Below are 15,891 nucleotides of genomic sequence, written 5' to 3' on the forward strand. Positions count from 1 at the left end.
CTGAAAGTCGAGTATCCCTAACTTTTTGTGAGTAGTGTAGTATTGAATGTTTAATTTTGCACAGGAGTGTACTCACTTCTGTTGTATCCACTTACCAATTACATTACTCACTTGTACTGGAATTTAGCTTGTCTGTCTTTCAAAGCAGCAAAGTGATCAATTACCCTCTCATTGAAATTGGGCGTTTTCCTGACTAACTCTCCCTCCATGGAAAGCATGGCCAGTGCATTGAGACGTTCTTGTCCCATTGCATTTCTCAGGAATGTCTTGATTCTCTTTAGGGTTGAGAAACACCTCTCAGCTTCAGCCGTTGTCATGGAAGTGGTTATGAGGATGTTCAACAGAGCCACAGTCTCAGTAAAAGTCTCCTGAAGGTTGTAGTTCAGTAGAACCTGGTACAGCGCCAGGGCACCACAGCAGCCCTTGAATTCAGGACTCTCATATACAGTGGGTATGGAAAGTATTCAGACCCCTTTAAATTTTTCACACTTTGTGTCATTGCAGCCATTTGCCAAAATCAAAAAAGTTCATTTTATTTCTCATTAATGTACACTCAGTACCCCATCTTGACAGAAAAAAACAGAAATGTAGAAATTTTTGCAAATTTATTAAAAAAGAAAAACTGAAATATTAAAAAAATTTAAAGGGGTCTGAATACTTTCCGTACCCCGTCTTGAGCTTTGCCTTATTTAGCATAGGGTACTGTGGTGTTCAGAGCCTCAACAGGAAACGTATGACTGTGCTGTTTAAACATCTCTCCTTGCAGCAGTGTAGCACTCAGAAGATGGTCGGTGAAAGAGAACCTCTCTTTGGCATGGGCCAGGATTGTATCACAGACCTGTCATAAATAAATAAATAAATGTGTGAAAATTATAAGGGTTAAAGGTTCAGTTTTTGTCAAAACCTTTTAGAGAGGTGTTGAGTCAGCTGGTTGATCATTTTGGAGGGTGTAGTTTGTTGTTAAATTAGATGATATAATCAGAATAACATAACAGTTCACTAATAGCACAAACTGCACCCTCCAAAATTATCATACAGTTGACTCAACAGTTCTGTAAAAGATTTCAACAAAAAATTAACATTAAGACCTTCATATGGCTGAGATTTATGGAAGGTCTGATTACACAACATTAATTTTAGTCTCTTAGGTAAAAGTTGTCTCAAAGTTTGATTTAATTATTCTGACTTTGACTGTATCGTTAAGATTATGATGGGCCCAGACAGATGTTGCTTAAAACTACTAAATTTATTTTGGATAAGAAATGGCATGAAAGCAAAAACGTTTAGATGTGGAAATATTTCAATAAACAAGTATCTCATAGTTTAGGAGTACAATACTTTGATTAAAAAAATCTGGATGTCCTTCTTGCATGTAACTGTAAAAATAGAGTCACTGATTTTCTGATTTTCTGATGATCCAGAATGCTGCAGCCAGAGTCCTGACAAGAACTAGCAAGAGAGATCATATTTCATAATTCCTCTCCTCACATGAAAATCCCTTCATGATCAAGCTCCTTCATACCTTAAAGACCTCATAGTACCTAGTACCATATTATCCCAATAGAGCACTTCCCTCTCAGAGTGCAGGTCCACTTGTGGTTTCCAAAAGTAGAATGGGAGGCAGAGCCTTTAGCTATCAAGCTCCTCTCGTGTGGAACCAGCTCCCAGTCTGGGTTCAGGAGGCAGACACTCTCTTCTCTGTTATGGCTAAACTTAAAACCTTCCTTGTTGACAAAGCATATATTTAGAGCTGGCTTCAGGTAACCCTGAACCATCCCTTAGTTATGCTGCTATAGGCCTAGACTGCCCGAGGACCATCGGTGCACTGAGCTCCCCTACCCTAACCCCCCCTTTCCCTTCCCCTCCCCTCTCTTCTCTCCTCCCACCTCATGTATATTCCACCATTGAATCTTACTAACCTTGTGTTCTCTCTCTCTCCCCTAGTTTGTGCTCTCTCCCTTTCTCTCTGTACCTTCTGCAGGTGTCCCTGGTCCTGGAGCTGTATATCGCTGATGTTAACCATTTCAACGTGTTGAGTCCCATCTGTGTCTGAAGGATCTATCAGCATCCAATGGCTGTGAAGAGATCTAGAGCCTCATGATGGGGGTTGGTTGCTGCTGTGCTCTCTGGACTCACTGCTTTGTGTCAGAGTAAAATTTGATGCAGACATTATAGACATGCTGAGGGACATATGATGTAAATGTCAGTCTAATAGCCCACACAGTAACTTATGTATTTATTTTATAGTGACACCGTGGACATGGTGGTCCTCATATTTTAAGTCTGAAAGGACTATATAGCCACAGTCACACAAGCACTCATCAAAGTGGAGCTCTCACTTCCATAAATACACTTTGTTTCCAAATGAAATATTCAATTCATACTCCAATGTGAATATAAATACCTTCTTGCATACATATCACACCTCTACAAATGTAAATAATGTACACAAACTTTACTATTGTCACACATCATTGATTTCCACACCATGATATTGGGACAGTGACTCAAACACTGATAACACTCCCATCGAAGCCCTATCACACACTGCTGACACTTAGCAACGGTTACTAAGGGGGGCGGGGTTTCAGCTTCTGGTGACGTTTGCGTCTCAAAATGGCGGCGACAAAAACAGAACCAGAGCATGAAAACAGCGATAACTACCACAAAACCGAGATTAAAAAGGAGAACCAGGACCCAGGTTTCGTCTACCAGGATCACTACAAACATGAAATTAAAGAGGAGAGTCAGGAACCGGATTTTATCGACCACTACATTATTGTTACGAAGGAGAAAAACGAGGACCCGGGTTTTGTCAACCAGGACCACAACAAAGGTGCAGTTAAAGAGGAGGATCAGGATCTGTATTCTACCGAACTGGACGAATACAAGAGCGGAATAAAGGAGGACGACCAGGATCAAGACTTCATCGACTCAGACCACCCGACCAATGAGCCCGACTCGTCCTCTGGTCCCAGCGATCAGCAGGTCAGTGTTCAGGACTTAACTAATAGATAGAAAACTGGGATCAAGCCAGTTGTTTATTTGAGTGATGGTTTTCTGTATTTTTCTTTAAGGTTTATCTTGCAAATCATTGTTTTCAGATTAGTTTACAGCAGGACAAACAAAATAAAATATACACTAAAGAGTATAAATAAATAATAAATAAATAGTTTATAAATAAATAATAAATAAATAGTTTATGTTAAAATATACCTTTATTTCGATCCAGAGTATTAAAAAAGGTCCTTTTCTTTATGGGGTGTCCAATGCTGTATGCATACCTCATATGAAAACTTTTTACTGCAGCATTTTAGAGAAATGTGCCATTAAGTAGAAGAAAACTCAAATCATCTCCCCTAGGATGTACTCATCTCCCTCAAGATGCTGGGCCTTTACAAAAGAAATTATGGATCATTTTTGGAGTTGAGTATTCTACAGAATATTTCAGCGATTACTTGAGTAATCGGATAAAATAGACTTTTGCATTTTTAAACAATAATACTATTGTGTAATGCACGACAGAAACAACAGGTTACGTTGAAATGACTTACACATTTACACATGTACAAATGCAAAGAGGTATGAATCCTGGTCCATGCTGGAGAAGAACCCAACTGAAAAACTGCCTCCAAGTAGACTTTATAGAAAACAGCAAGAACAGTTCTTAGTTCTATTCTCCACCCTAATTATTAGCTCAGCAATGATGAGATCGATTTTGCTTCTCACAGTACTGCAAATGAATACACAAAAAATCAATGAATTTCCGTCCAAACTTTTTAGTGTATTTGAAAAAGGAGGAATTGTGGGTAGCCACAAGCCACTCATTAAAATTTTACCCACAGCAAGCAACCGCTTTTCTGGTGGTAATGAGGTTTGCATATATGATAGCCTCTCAACAGTGCTGGACACCAGTGCCACATAGGCCTTATCGTGGATGTTAAGGCCAAAGGGCAGACCAAGTCATGGTAATATTTCCTAGTGTTCAGCAGCAAAGCAATAGCAGCAACTGTGGCTTGTTTGCAGTTGCATTTCCACGTGCTCTGTGCTGCAATGTTAGGCCTGAGACTTGTCTGTTCTGTGAGGGACTGATGAGAGCAGAATGTTTCAGAACTGAAAAGTTATAGTTCAAAGTAGAGCCACAACTGAGCGAAGCCAATTTTAGGCAAACCCCTGTCAGAGTGTACTGTGTGTACAGGACTGCACACAACAAGAAATCATGGTATAATGGATGGTATCATCCCACCTGTGTTAACATACCTGCATGGGCACTGTCAAAATTGTAATGAAGTCTACATATGAGTACTACACTAGGTGAATGTACAATAGGAAAATGTACATTGACTTGATATGTTGTAAAACAATGTTTTGTGTCTATGTGCTTTCGTTATGTGACCTTTAATTTAATGTGACCGGTTTTTTTTCTACTTTTTAGAAATGGGGACTTTATAGCCCTTTGAAGTAGGATAATGTCCCATATCCCCAAAATGCTGCAGTAAATAGGTTTCATATGAGGTATGTACAGTGGGTACGGAAAGTATTCAGACCCCTTTAAATTTTTCATTATTTGTGTCATTGCAGCCATTTGCCAAAATCAAAAAAGTTCATTTATTTCTCATTAATGTACACTCAGCACCCCATCTTGACAGAAAAAAACAGAAATGTAGAAATTTTTGCAAATTTATTAAAAAAGAAAAACTGAAATATCACATGGTCATAAGTATTCAGACCCTGTGCTCAGTATTGAGTAAAAGCACCCTTTTGAGCTAGTACAGCCATGAGTCTTCTTGGGAATGATGCAACAAGTTTTTCACACCTGGATTTTGGGATCCTCTGCCATTCTTCCTTGCAGATCCTCTCCAGTTCTGTCAGGTTGGATGTGAACGTTGGTGGACAGCCATTTTCAGAGATGCTCAATTGGGTTTAGGTCAGGGCTCTGGCTGGGCCAGTCAAGAACGGTGACAGAGTTGTTCCGAAGCCACTCCTTTGTTATTTTAGCTGTGTGCTTAGGGTCATTGTCCTGTTGAAAGGTGAACCTTCGGCCCAGTCTGAGGTCCTGAGCACTCTGGAAGAGGTTTTCTTCCAGGATATCTCTGTACTTGGCCGCATTCATCTTTCCTTCAATTACAACCAGTCGTCCTGTCCCTGCAGCTGAAAAACACCCCCACAACACGATGCTCCCACCACCATGTTTCACTTTAGGGATTGTATTGGGCAGGTGATGAGCAGTGCCTGGTTTTCTCCACACATACCACTTACAATTAACGCCAAAAAGTTCAATCTTGGTCTCATCAGACCAGAGAATCTTATTTGTCATAGTTTGGGAGTCCTTCATGTGTTTTTTGGCAAACTCTATTCAGGTTTTCATATGTCTTGCACTGAGGAGAGGCTTCCGTCGGGCCACTCTGCCATAATGTCCCGACTGGTGGAGGGCTGCAGTGATAGTTGACTTTGTGGAACTTTCTCCCATCTCCCTACAGCATCTCTGGAGCTCAGCCACAGTGATCTTTGGGTTCTTCTTTACCTCTCTCACCAAGGCTCTTCTCCCACAATTGCTCAGTTTGGCTGGACGGCCAGGTCTAGGAAGAGTTCTGGTCGTCCCAAACTTTTTCCATTTGAGGGTTATGGAGGCCACTGTGCTCTTAAGAACCTTGAGTGCTGCAGAAATTCTTTTGTAACCTTGGCCAGATCTGTGCCTTGCCACAATTCTATCTCTGAGCTCCTTGGGCAGTTCCTTCGACCTCATGATTCTCATTTGCTCTGACATGCACTGTGAGCTGTAAGGTCTTATATAGACAGGTGTGTGCCTTTCCTAATCAAGTCCAATCAGTTTAATTAAATACAGCTGGACTCCAATGAAGGAGCAGAACCATCTCAAGGAGGATCAGAAGAAATGGACAGCATGTGAGTTAAATATGAGTGTCACTGCAAAGGGTCTGAATACTTATGACCATGTGATATTTCAGTTTTTCTTTTGTAATAAATTTGCAAAAATTTCTACATTTCTGTTTTTTTTCTGTCAAGATGGGGTGCTGAGTGTACATTAATGAGAAATAAAATGAACTTTTTTGATTTTGGCAAATGGTTGCAATGACACAAAGAGTGAAAAATTTAAAGGGGTCTGAATACTTTCCGTACCCACTGTATATAGTATGGGATGTCCCCTATAAGAACTAACCATTGTTTTTTTTTCTACTTATGAGAAGTGATGTCTTTATAGCCCTCTGGAAAATACAGAAAACCATTACTCAAACAAACACCTGTCAAAAAGGAACTAGGAATAAATCATCTAATAAAGGCAAAGTTAAAAAAAACGGAAACATGACAGCTTATGTTTCTGTTGAGCAAAATGAAAAGCGCTCTGAAAGTTCTGTGTTGTTCCTCAAGTTAATGTAATCATAGTAACACATGCTCAAAATTTCAATTGCGGCTAGCTTGACCGTGTTTTCCTGAACTGCAGCTGGCTTGACCGCAGTAATGAGTAATATATACAGGGGTGATTCTAGGATTTCAGGGCAGATAGGGGCATAGACTATAGAAGAAGAAGAAGAAGAAGTTCAATTGTTACAGCAGTTATTCAAAGTTATTAAATTTGAGATTATTTAAATTATATTAATCAATAATAATTCATAAGTAATTAAATAAAGTAATAAAGTAATTAACTTGTATGTAGAAAAATAATAAAGTAATTATTTATTTTGGGTGTGTGTGTGTGTGTGTGTGTGTGTGTGTGTTTATATTGTGGAATTATCGAGTCTTATGGCCGTGGACACAAAAGACTTCCTGAATCTCTGTCTTGGCTTTAGGGGGAATTAGTCTGTGGCTGAATGAACTTCCCATTCGCCACAGTTCCTCATGAAGTGGGTGGGCAGAATTGTCCAATATGGAGTTGATTTTGTCCACCATCCTCCTCTCTGCCACAGCCTCCCGACTGTCCAGTTCCAATCCTGCCCCCTCCTCAGCACACAACTTCAAAGAACAGTGCACTCACTACTACACTACTACAGACTGATAGAACATCTTCAGTAGCTTGTTGCACACACCAAAGGAACACAGTCTCCTGAGGAAGAACAGTCATCTCTGTCCTTTCTTGAAGAGTGCATCTGTATTGTTTGACCAGTCCAGTTTGTTGTTAATGTGGACTCTAAGGTATTTGTAGGAGTCCACAATCTCCAAGGATGGAGACAGGGACTGGGGTCTTCCTGCTCCTCCTAAAGTCCACCACCAGTTCTCTGGTTTTCTTGATATTGAGCTTTAGACAGTTGTTACACCAATCAACAAAGCTTTTCATCAAGTGTCTGTATTCCTCATCGTTATCATTATTAATGCATCCAATGATTGAAGAGTCATAAGAGAACTTATGGAGGTGACAGGTTCCTGAGTTGTAGCGGAAGTCTGAGGTGTAGAATGTAAACAGGAATGGTGCCAGTACAGTTCCTTGAAGTGCACCGGTGCTGCTCATCACTACATCAGATATGCAGCCATCTAAGCGAACAAACTGTGGCCGCCCAGTGAGGTAGTCTTTGATCCACTCCACCATGTCTTCGGGAACTTCCATATGCTGCATCTTTGCACTTAGCAGGTGAGGCTGAATAGTGTTGAAAGCACTTGAAAAGTCGAAAAACATGACTCTCACAGTGTTGCCCTGCCTCTCCAGGTGGGAGTATGCTCTGTGCATTAAGAAAATGATGGCATCTTCCACTCCGATGTGTTCTTGATATGCAAACTGCAGGGGGTCCAGAAATTCAGACACTTGAGATCTCAGGTGTTGCAGGACCAGTCTCTCAAACACTTTCATGACGTGATGTTAGCGCTACTGGTCTGAAGTCACTAAGGGTACTGGGACGGGTTCTTTTAGGTAATGGGACAATTCAGGAAGTTTTCCATAACTTAGGCACCTTTTTGAGCCTCAGAGAGAGGTTGAAGAGTTTCTGAAAAACCTCTGCAAGCTGTCCAGCACACACCTGGTCCTTTTGCTTTGTTGGTCTTTAGTTTAGCTACAGTCAAGCCTGAAATTATTCATACCCCTGGCAAATTCTGACTTAAAGTTACTGTTATTCACATGCCACTTTTTGTTCAAATGTAAATAAAGTAATACATTTTTCCACAATGATGTCTCTTGTACATTGTCTTCTTTTTTTCTGGGAGACGCCTGTGTCATTTCTAATCAAGAAAAAACTTGCTGGTTGAATAAAAGTAACTTTAAGTCAGAATTTGCCAGGGGTATGAATAATTTTGGGCTTGACTGTAGTTCCTTCCTCACATGTTCTGTGGCAAAGACTGGGCCTGTGTATTGTGTTGATGAGGAGTCAGATGGTGAAGGCAGGGCAGGAGTTATTGGAGGTGAGGTATACTTCAATTCTGTATGGCTGCTGATAGAGGAGATGGTATCAGTGGGCAATGGGGAGGCAGCATTGGCAGAGATGTTGGGTGGAGGGATGTGAAGAGACTCCAAGGCATCAGCTAAAGTGGTGTAGGGTGGAGGGATAGTGTGTGAGGACAATGGATCAGAGTAAGAAGCAGAGGTGGTGTCAAATCTATTAAAGAACAGGTTAAGTTCATTAGCAAACTTTGAGTCTCCTTCCACAGCAGTGTGTGACTTGTTATCATTATTTTCATCCCATTCCACACCTCTTTGATATTATTGTCTCAACTCGGGGATTTCAGGTTATATACCAAGAAGCAGACTTGTTCCCTTGAGAGCTAACAGTTGCTCCCTTGCATAGATGCCGTTGCTACAGAGACGTATATTTTCTGATATTATATTTTTCCATAATATCCATATGTCTCTCCACAGGAATTAGAAGATCCTAACTCATCCACTTTCATCCGTTATCAGAGAGAAAGCATAGATCTTGACTTGACTTGGATTAACAGATGATAATTCAGTAAAAAACTTGCAACAAACAAACAGAGGAGCTGCTGTGACTGGCTAACTGGCTACCACCTAAGAGGCGCCATTCTAGAATACAATAGAAAGGTGGCATATTGAGTTAACAAATAATAAGAGTGGTTAACACTTTATTTTACACTACACTTGACAGTGTATTTACCTTAAAGTGGTAAACTGTTACCTAAGACAGTTTATTTCCACAAAATAACACTAGATTGAAAGTCTTCACGCCGTGGCATTGTTTGTTAATGTTTATTAACTGTAAAAATATGCATCTATATATTTCAAAGTCAAAGTCTGCTTTTTTGTCAATTCTTCCACATGTAGAGCACATACAGAAAATCAAAATTGTGTTACTCTCAGACACTTGGTACATACAGATAAACTCTAAACACTAAATAGTGCAATGTAAAAATTACAATAAGGGCATGGAAAATAAACTTAAATAAGATAAAGTAAAAAGATAAACAAGTACAAATAGCACAAGGCACATAGCAGCTTAGCATACAAAACCAGTGCAATATATGAACAGTTTAGATGTACTGAATAGTAGTGCAAGTAAGTGAGCTTATCAGTCCAAATTCAGCATAAAGTGACTGGTGCAGCCAATGAGGGCAGTTTGTGTACTGGGGTGGGGGTTTGGAGGTTAGAGGTCAGAGTTTGTACGTGCAGGGGGCAGGGGGGAGAGAGTTCAGCTTCCCGACAGCCTGGTGGCTGAAGCTGTTCTTCAGTCTACAGGTCCTGGCTCAGAGACTCCTCAGTCCTCTCCCTGATGACAGGAGACTAAAGAAGTTGTGTGACGGGTGGGTGGGATCACCTGCAATGCTGATGGCTTTTAGGGTGAGACAGGTGCTGTAGATGTCCTGGAGGGAGGGGAGATAGACCCCGACAATCCTCTCAGCTCTTCTCACTATGCGCTGGAAGGTATTGCGGCAGGATGCAGTGCATGCGCCGTACCACACAGTGACCCTCCTGGACTAGCTGGAAATGCATTGTGTTTGAGCTGATGAAAAGTTGACTTTTTAGAGATACAACAGCAACACTACAAATATATGATAAGCTTAAACAACCTGATGCATTACTGTAGATTAAACTACCTAATGAAGTAGGTAAAATTAGCCCAACCCTAAACATCTATAGAGGTAAAATGCAAAACACCCATTCATACAGCAGCAATAATGATCCAAAAATATCATATACAATATGTCTCTGAAGGTTCTCAGCCATCCAGATGGTTTAAAAACAAGTTATCTGGACATGGTTTTTAAAGGTGAAAAAAACATGTCGTCTCATCCAGGAGACTTTGTCAGTTCTGAATTACTTGCGGCATGATAAAGCCAGAAATTAAAATGTTCTTGATTTATATTATTTTGGTAGAGAATGAGATGCTTCGTACAATACATTTATTTACATGGGTACACAGGAAAAGAGGACATGGGAAAGATCACTGATTAAAATAATACATGATGAACAATGGAATAGATTAATGGAATTTATGGACTGAACTTGTCAGTAATGATGGTTGAAATTTGTTACATCATGTTAGAGTTTGGTACTAAGTTCTATAGTTTAAAGGAAGATTTGGGGGCAAAAATACTTCTGTTTTTGCAGGTTGAGACATCAGCTGTTCACCACAGAGTACTTAGCCATCACCTGGAGCTTTGTGAGGTTACTATGCAAGTAGTGCAAGACAGTCTGCTTTGGAGGCCATTTAGGCTCAGAGAGTGTCTTTGTCCCCAAGCTGGTATACTCCTTATGTTCGTGGTGTTCTTATGTGTTGTGGTGGTTGACAGACCAGGGTCTGTGTGGCATTGTGTTGTAAAACTTGGTCTAACTTTAAAGTAATCATTACCAGACAGTTTGGTGATTGTTTCTCAAAACCAAATTTGGGTAAGAGAAAATTTAATTTAGACTTAAGAGAAATTCTGTAATTTCAAACTTAAGCTAGTGCTTGAAACATGGCACTCTACTTCAGAGAGTTATGTCCAAATAAAAGATGATAAAAAGTTAAAAGTAATGTTAATACTTAGAAAAGCTATTGAGTTGAGGCAAGCATACATTTTAAGAAAAATCATTTTAAAAATGTCAAAATATGTGGATGAGACACAACACACCTTTAGAACTTTGGAATGAAATAGAACTCCAAGGAAATAGTTTTTATTATGTTCATTTTTCATAGACATTTTGTAAATGTCATTTATGGTTTTAGATTGTTCTATCGTGTTATTTCATATTTTCACACATATTTTCATTTCACTTTTTTCTTTTTTACAAATAGAAAAGAAGAAAGGGAGTCAGCAAGACCTTCACAACATTGCAGAGTTTAGAGATTAATCAACACGTTCACACTGCAAAGAAAATGTACAGCTGTGACCAGTGTGGAAAAGCCTTTACACATTTAAGGAACCTGAAAACACATCGGCGTATTCACTCTGGAGAGAAACTGTATTGGTGTGACCAGTGTGGAAAAGCTTTCTCACAGTTAGGCAACCTGAAAACACATCGGCGTATTCACTCTGGTGAGAAACCGTATAGCTGTGCCCAGTGTGGAAAGGCCTTTACACTGTCAGGCACTCTGAAAGCACATCTGCGCATTCACTCTGGAGAGAAGCTGTACAGCTGTGTCCAATGTGGAAAAGCCTTCACAGTGTTAAGTCACCTGATAACACATCAGCGTATTCACTCTGGAGAGAAGCCATACAGCTGTGACCAGTGTGGAAAAGCTTTCACTGACTTAGGCTCCCTCAAAAAACATCAGCGTATTCATTCTGGAGAGAAACCATACTGGTGTGATCAGTGTGGAAAAACCTTCTCACAGTTAGGCCACCTAACAACTCATCAACATATTCACTCTGGAGAGAAGCCATACAAGTGTGACCAGTGTGGAAAAGCCTTCTCACAGTTAGGCACCCTAAAAACACACCAGCGTATTCACTCTGGAGAGAAGCCATACAGGTGTGACCAATGTGGAAAAGCCTTCACAGTGTTAGGCACTCTCAAAAAACATCAGCGTATTCACTCTGGAGAGAAGCCATACAAGTGTGACCAGTGTGGAAAAACCTTCTCACGGTTAGACCACCTGAAAACACATCAGCGTATTCACTCTGGAGAGAAGCCATACTGCTGTGACCAATGTGGAAAAGCCTTCACAGAGTTAGGCACTCTCAAATCACATCAGCGTATTCACTCTGCAGAGAAGCCGTACTGGTGTGACCAGTGTGGAAAAGCCTTCTTACAGTTAGGCAATCTGAAAACACATTGGTTTATTCATTCTGGAGAGAAACCGTACTGGTGTGAGCAATGTGGAAAAGCTTTCGTTAGATCAAGTTCTTTAACAGCCCATAAGCGCATTCACACCAAGAAGAAATGTTAAAGCTGACCACTATGATTGAATTCTATATCAAATAGCCTAAAGACCCACCAAGACATTACAATGCTGTAAACAGGGTATGTCCACAGGTCCAAGGTCTAAGACTGGCCTGCTTTTATCTTTGTTTCTCTATTGCTATGAAATAGAGGCTGTGGCTTAGGAGGTAGAGCAGGTCAATCATGAACCAGTGTTGGTGATTCAATCCCTGACTTCACTAGTCCACATATTTTAGAGTTTTTGGGCAAGACACTGAACCCCAAGTTGCCTCTGGTGGCCGTTCCATCGGTGTGTGAGTGGATGGGGATATGGACAAAGTGTAAAAGTGTTTTGAGTGAACTTGAGTGTAGAAAAGCACTCTACAAGTATAAGACCATTTACCAAATTGTTATTTTTAACTTAGACTCATTATCACAAATGTTTGATAAATGCCTTTAACCCTCTGGGGTCGACGAACACGCCGGTATGTTTTACGCATCTTCTCCTGATAACGTTGAAAAAACTTAAATTACTCCGTCAATTTTAATCGTACAGATAAAAGAAATATATCATTCAAATCTGTAAAGGGTCTAGTTTTAGTAGTATACCATCATAATAACAACAAAACGCTGTGCTTTTGTTAAATAAAGAAAGCAGACAGTGCGCTCTCTGTCTTCTCTATGTCATCTTCACAGACACGTAAATAAAACAACCAGAATCTCAGCGAATATCTTTTAAATGAAACAATTCAAGCCGAAAACAAATCATCACTTTTTATTTAATCCGTATGAACGTAAAGAGAAGTACGTTTTTTTCCTGTCTCACCTCATTAAAGGTAATGCGATCACTCCTCGTACTCTGTTGTATGAAATAATCTCAGGTGAACCAGGTAATTCTGTGCACACCCCCGAGAAATGACATAAAACGTCAAACTTCATCATAGAATTTACTCACTTTTTCTGCGCGTTTGGATGATGGCACGTTATGTAGGTGAAGAAGCATTTCTTATATTCCACACAGACAAATAGTTTAGTTTGTCCTCAGAGTAAAAACACTGATTTTAACTCAAATAACCAACGTTTGGCTCAGCATTGTATTGTGCTGCACTAAACCCCTCTCAGCCACATTGACTGAAAGGCTCATTATGCGGGTCTTTGTCTGGTCGTTGAGTGCGTCTTTTGTCTTCTCAGGTAAATCACGACTATTCATCCTCAGACACACCTTCGTGTATATGTCTTTTCTAAACAAAAAGTGTCTTAGAAAATTTAGACCAATGTATTGTTTACTGTGAATGAGTGAACAAGATGACTTTCACATCACTGTGAAGTAAACACTTTAAGCCTACAACATCCAGTTCTCCAAAGTCTTGTGAACCAATGTTCTGTTTGTGTTCTATTTCATCCTTCCTGACCGCCAGAGAGTGGTGCTGTAAGCACTGAATGTTCCCTTCGCGCATGCGCAGTTCGAGTAATTATATCAACAAAGTCACGTGTGACCCCCGGATGACCCCCAGAGGTGATATATTCCGGTGTCATCCGAGGCTCTTTTCCTCTTTTCTCCTCGCGCGCGGTTCGCATGGAGCGGCACACTCCTTACCAGTTGCTGAGAGCTCCGTGACCACATTGGTCGGAGAAGCGGGATTCCGCCCTCCAGGGGCTGCGACTGTGAATTCGGGGATTTCACGCTGTAACATTACCCTGGAGGTAATACTTGTGCGCTTTTTCGCTGTGGGTATACCACAGCAACAAAGTTGATTTCCGTTTCGACTCTAATTTGTTGGTGATGGTGGCGTTTCCGCTCCCCTCTCCCACTTGTTTGCTGTAGGATTTGCTTGCGGCGCAAGCCGCCATACTGACGAGCATTTGCTGGTGACGGTAGCGTTCGCGCTCCCCTCTCCCATTTCTTCGGCGTTTGACGCATTGTTTGTTGGCTGCGGTGAAAACGCCATAGTTGTTTTTCGTTAGTAGTGACTTGAAATCTTGTGGCGACGGCAGCGTTTCCGCTCCCCTCACCCATTTCTTCTGAGTTTGACGCATTGTTTGTTTGCGGCGGTCAAGCTGCCGTAGTTGTTTTTTGTTAATAGTGATTTGAGAACTTGTGGTGACGGTAGCGTTTCCGCTCCCCTCTCCCACTTGTTTGCTGGAGGGTTTGCTTGCGGCGCGAGCCGCCATACTAACGAGCATTTGTGGGTGACGGTAGCGTTTGCGCTACCCGCTCCCAATTAGGTGACCTCTGCATCGTTTGTTGCTGCAGTAGAAGCACCGTAGTTTGTTTTCGGCTCGGTAGTGGGCTGACTATATCTTGGTGACGGCACCGTTCGCGCTCCCCGCTCCCACTTTACTTTTGATGCATCATTGTTTCGCTGTGGTTGAAATGCTGCAGTTGATTTATGTAACTATAAAACAGCAAGGGATTCGTCTGAAGCCTCTACTGGTGATGGTAGCGTTTTCGCTCCCCGCTCCCACTTGGGCACTAACTCGTCGTTTCGCGGTGCTGGAAGCGCCGTAGTGTTTTCTGTTAGGAGTGATCTGATCCTATCTTGGTGACGGCAGCGTTCACGCTCCCCTCTCCCATTTTTTGTTTTGCCTCATCGTTTACCCATTGCGGTTGAGACAATGTAGCGGATGTCTTCATAAAAAAAAAAGAAAAAAAAAGGAAAATACAAGGAAAGAGAGGGCAATACAGACGGTGCCTTCGGCCTCTACTGGTGACGGCAGCGTTCGCGCTCCCCGCTCCCATTTTTGTTTTGCTGCATCATTTCTCGACTGCGGTTGAGACGCTGTACCAGATTTCCTTATATAAAAAAAAGGAGAAACAACATAAACAAAAAAGGACATACAGGCGGCACCTTCAGCCTCTACTGGTGACGGCAGCGTTCGCGCTCCCAGCTCCCAGCTTTCGGCAGTTGGATTGTTCCCCTCGGCTGCGGCTGCAGCAACAGGGAAGTGCCGGCCACCTTATACTGGAGCAGATAGTGAAGCCTCCCAGCATGGAGGGGGCTCACTGCTGTGCGACCTGCGGTGACATACTTTTGCTGGATGATGGGCACGACCTCTGCCCGGCCTGCCTCGGTCTGGATCACCTAAGGGAAGGATTATCTGACAACCCATGCATGAATTGCAGCTACTTGCCTCATGCATGGAGATTAGCCAGGTTAGCACTGCTGACACCGGGGGATGAGGGTGACCTTCGCCCCTCAGGACGTGAGGCGTTGGGGCCCCCTCGGCGGTCAAGGCACCTGGCTGAGCCCGTGGTTATAACACCCCCCTCTAGGAAAAGGACAAAAGCCGGATGTGGGCTTTCCTCGAGGGTTGACCGGCTGTCAGCGGAATTAGCCGAGATGAGATCTGTGTTCTTAGCTCAACACCCTGACCCTCCAGCAGCGACAGCAGAGCCGTCCTCTCTGCCTATGCCTGGTTGGGCCCTGGAGGACGATGTCCTTTCATTGGCTGCCTCAGCTTCCCAGTTTATGGAGGATGCTGGGGAGGGGGCCTCTCGGCCTTCAGACACAAGTTCGGTGTCCTCTGGTCGCAGCTCGCTGAGTGACACAGGGAACACTTCGATGCAATGCCTCATGCGTACGGCGCTGGAGTGCTTAAAAATAGAGGTCCCACAGCAGGCTGACTCGACCCCGCAGGGTGCCTTCTTCAGG

At 42.0% G+C, this 15,891-nt stretch overlaps 1 protein-coding gene and 1 pseudogene across 1 annotated transcript in view; one reads left to right on the plus strand and one right to left on the minus strand.

Annotated features, from left to right (window-relative positions):
- LOC113137743 (NACHT, LRR and PYD domains-containing protein 12-like) overlaps positions 1–15,891 on the minus strand; it is an 884,868-nt gene that overhangs the window by 123,131 nt on the left and 745,846 nt on the right. The gene's annotated exons all lie outside the window — the stretch shown is intronic.
- LOC113137738 (zinc finger protein 208-like) overlaps positions 2,610–15,891 on the plus strand; it is an 852,137-nt pseudogene continuing 838,855 nt past the window's right edge.

This window comes from Mastacembelus armatus, unplaced genomic scaffold (genome assembly GCF_900324485.2).
Source record: "Mastacembelus armatus unplaced genomic scaffold, fMasArm1.2, whole genome shotgun sequence".
Classification (NCBI taxonomy): Eukaryota; Metazoa; Chordata; class Actinopteri; order Synbranchiformes; family Mastacembelidae; genus Mastacembelus; species Mastacembelus armatus.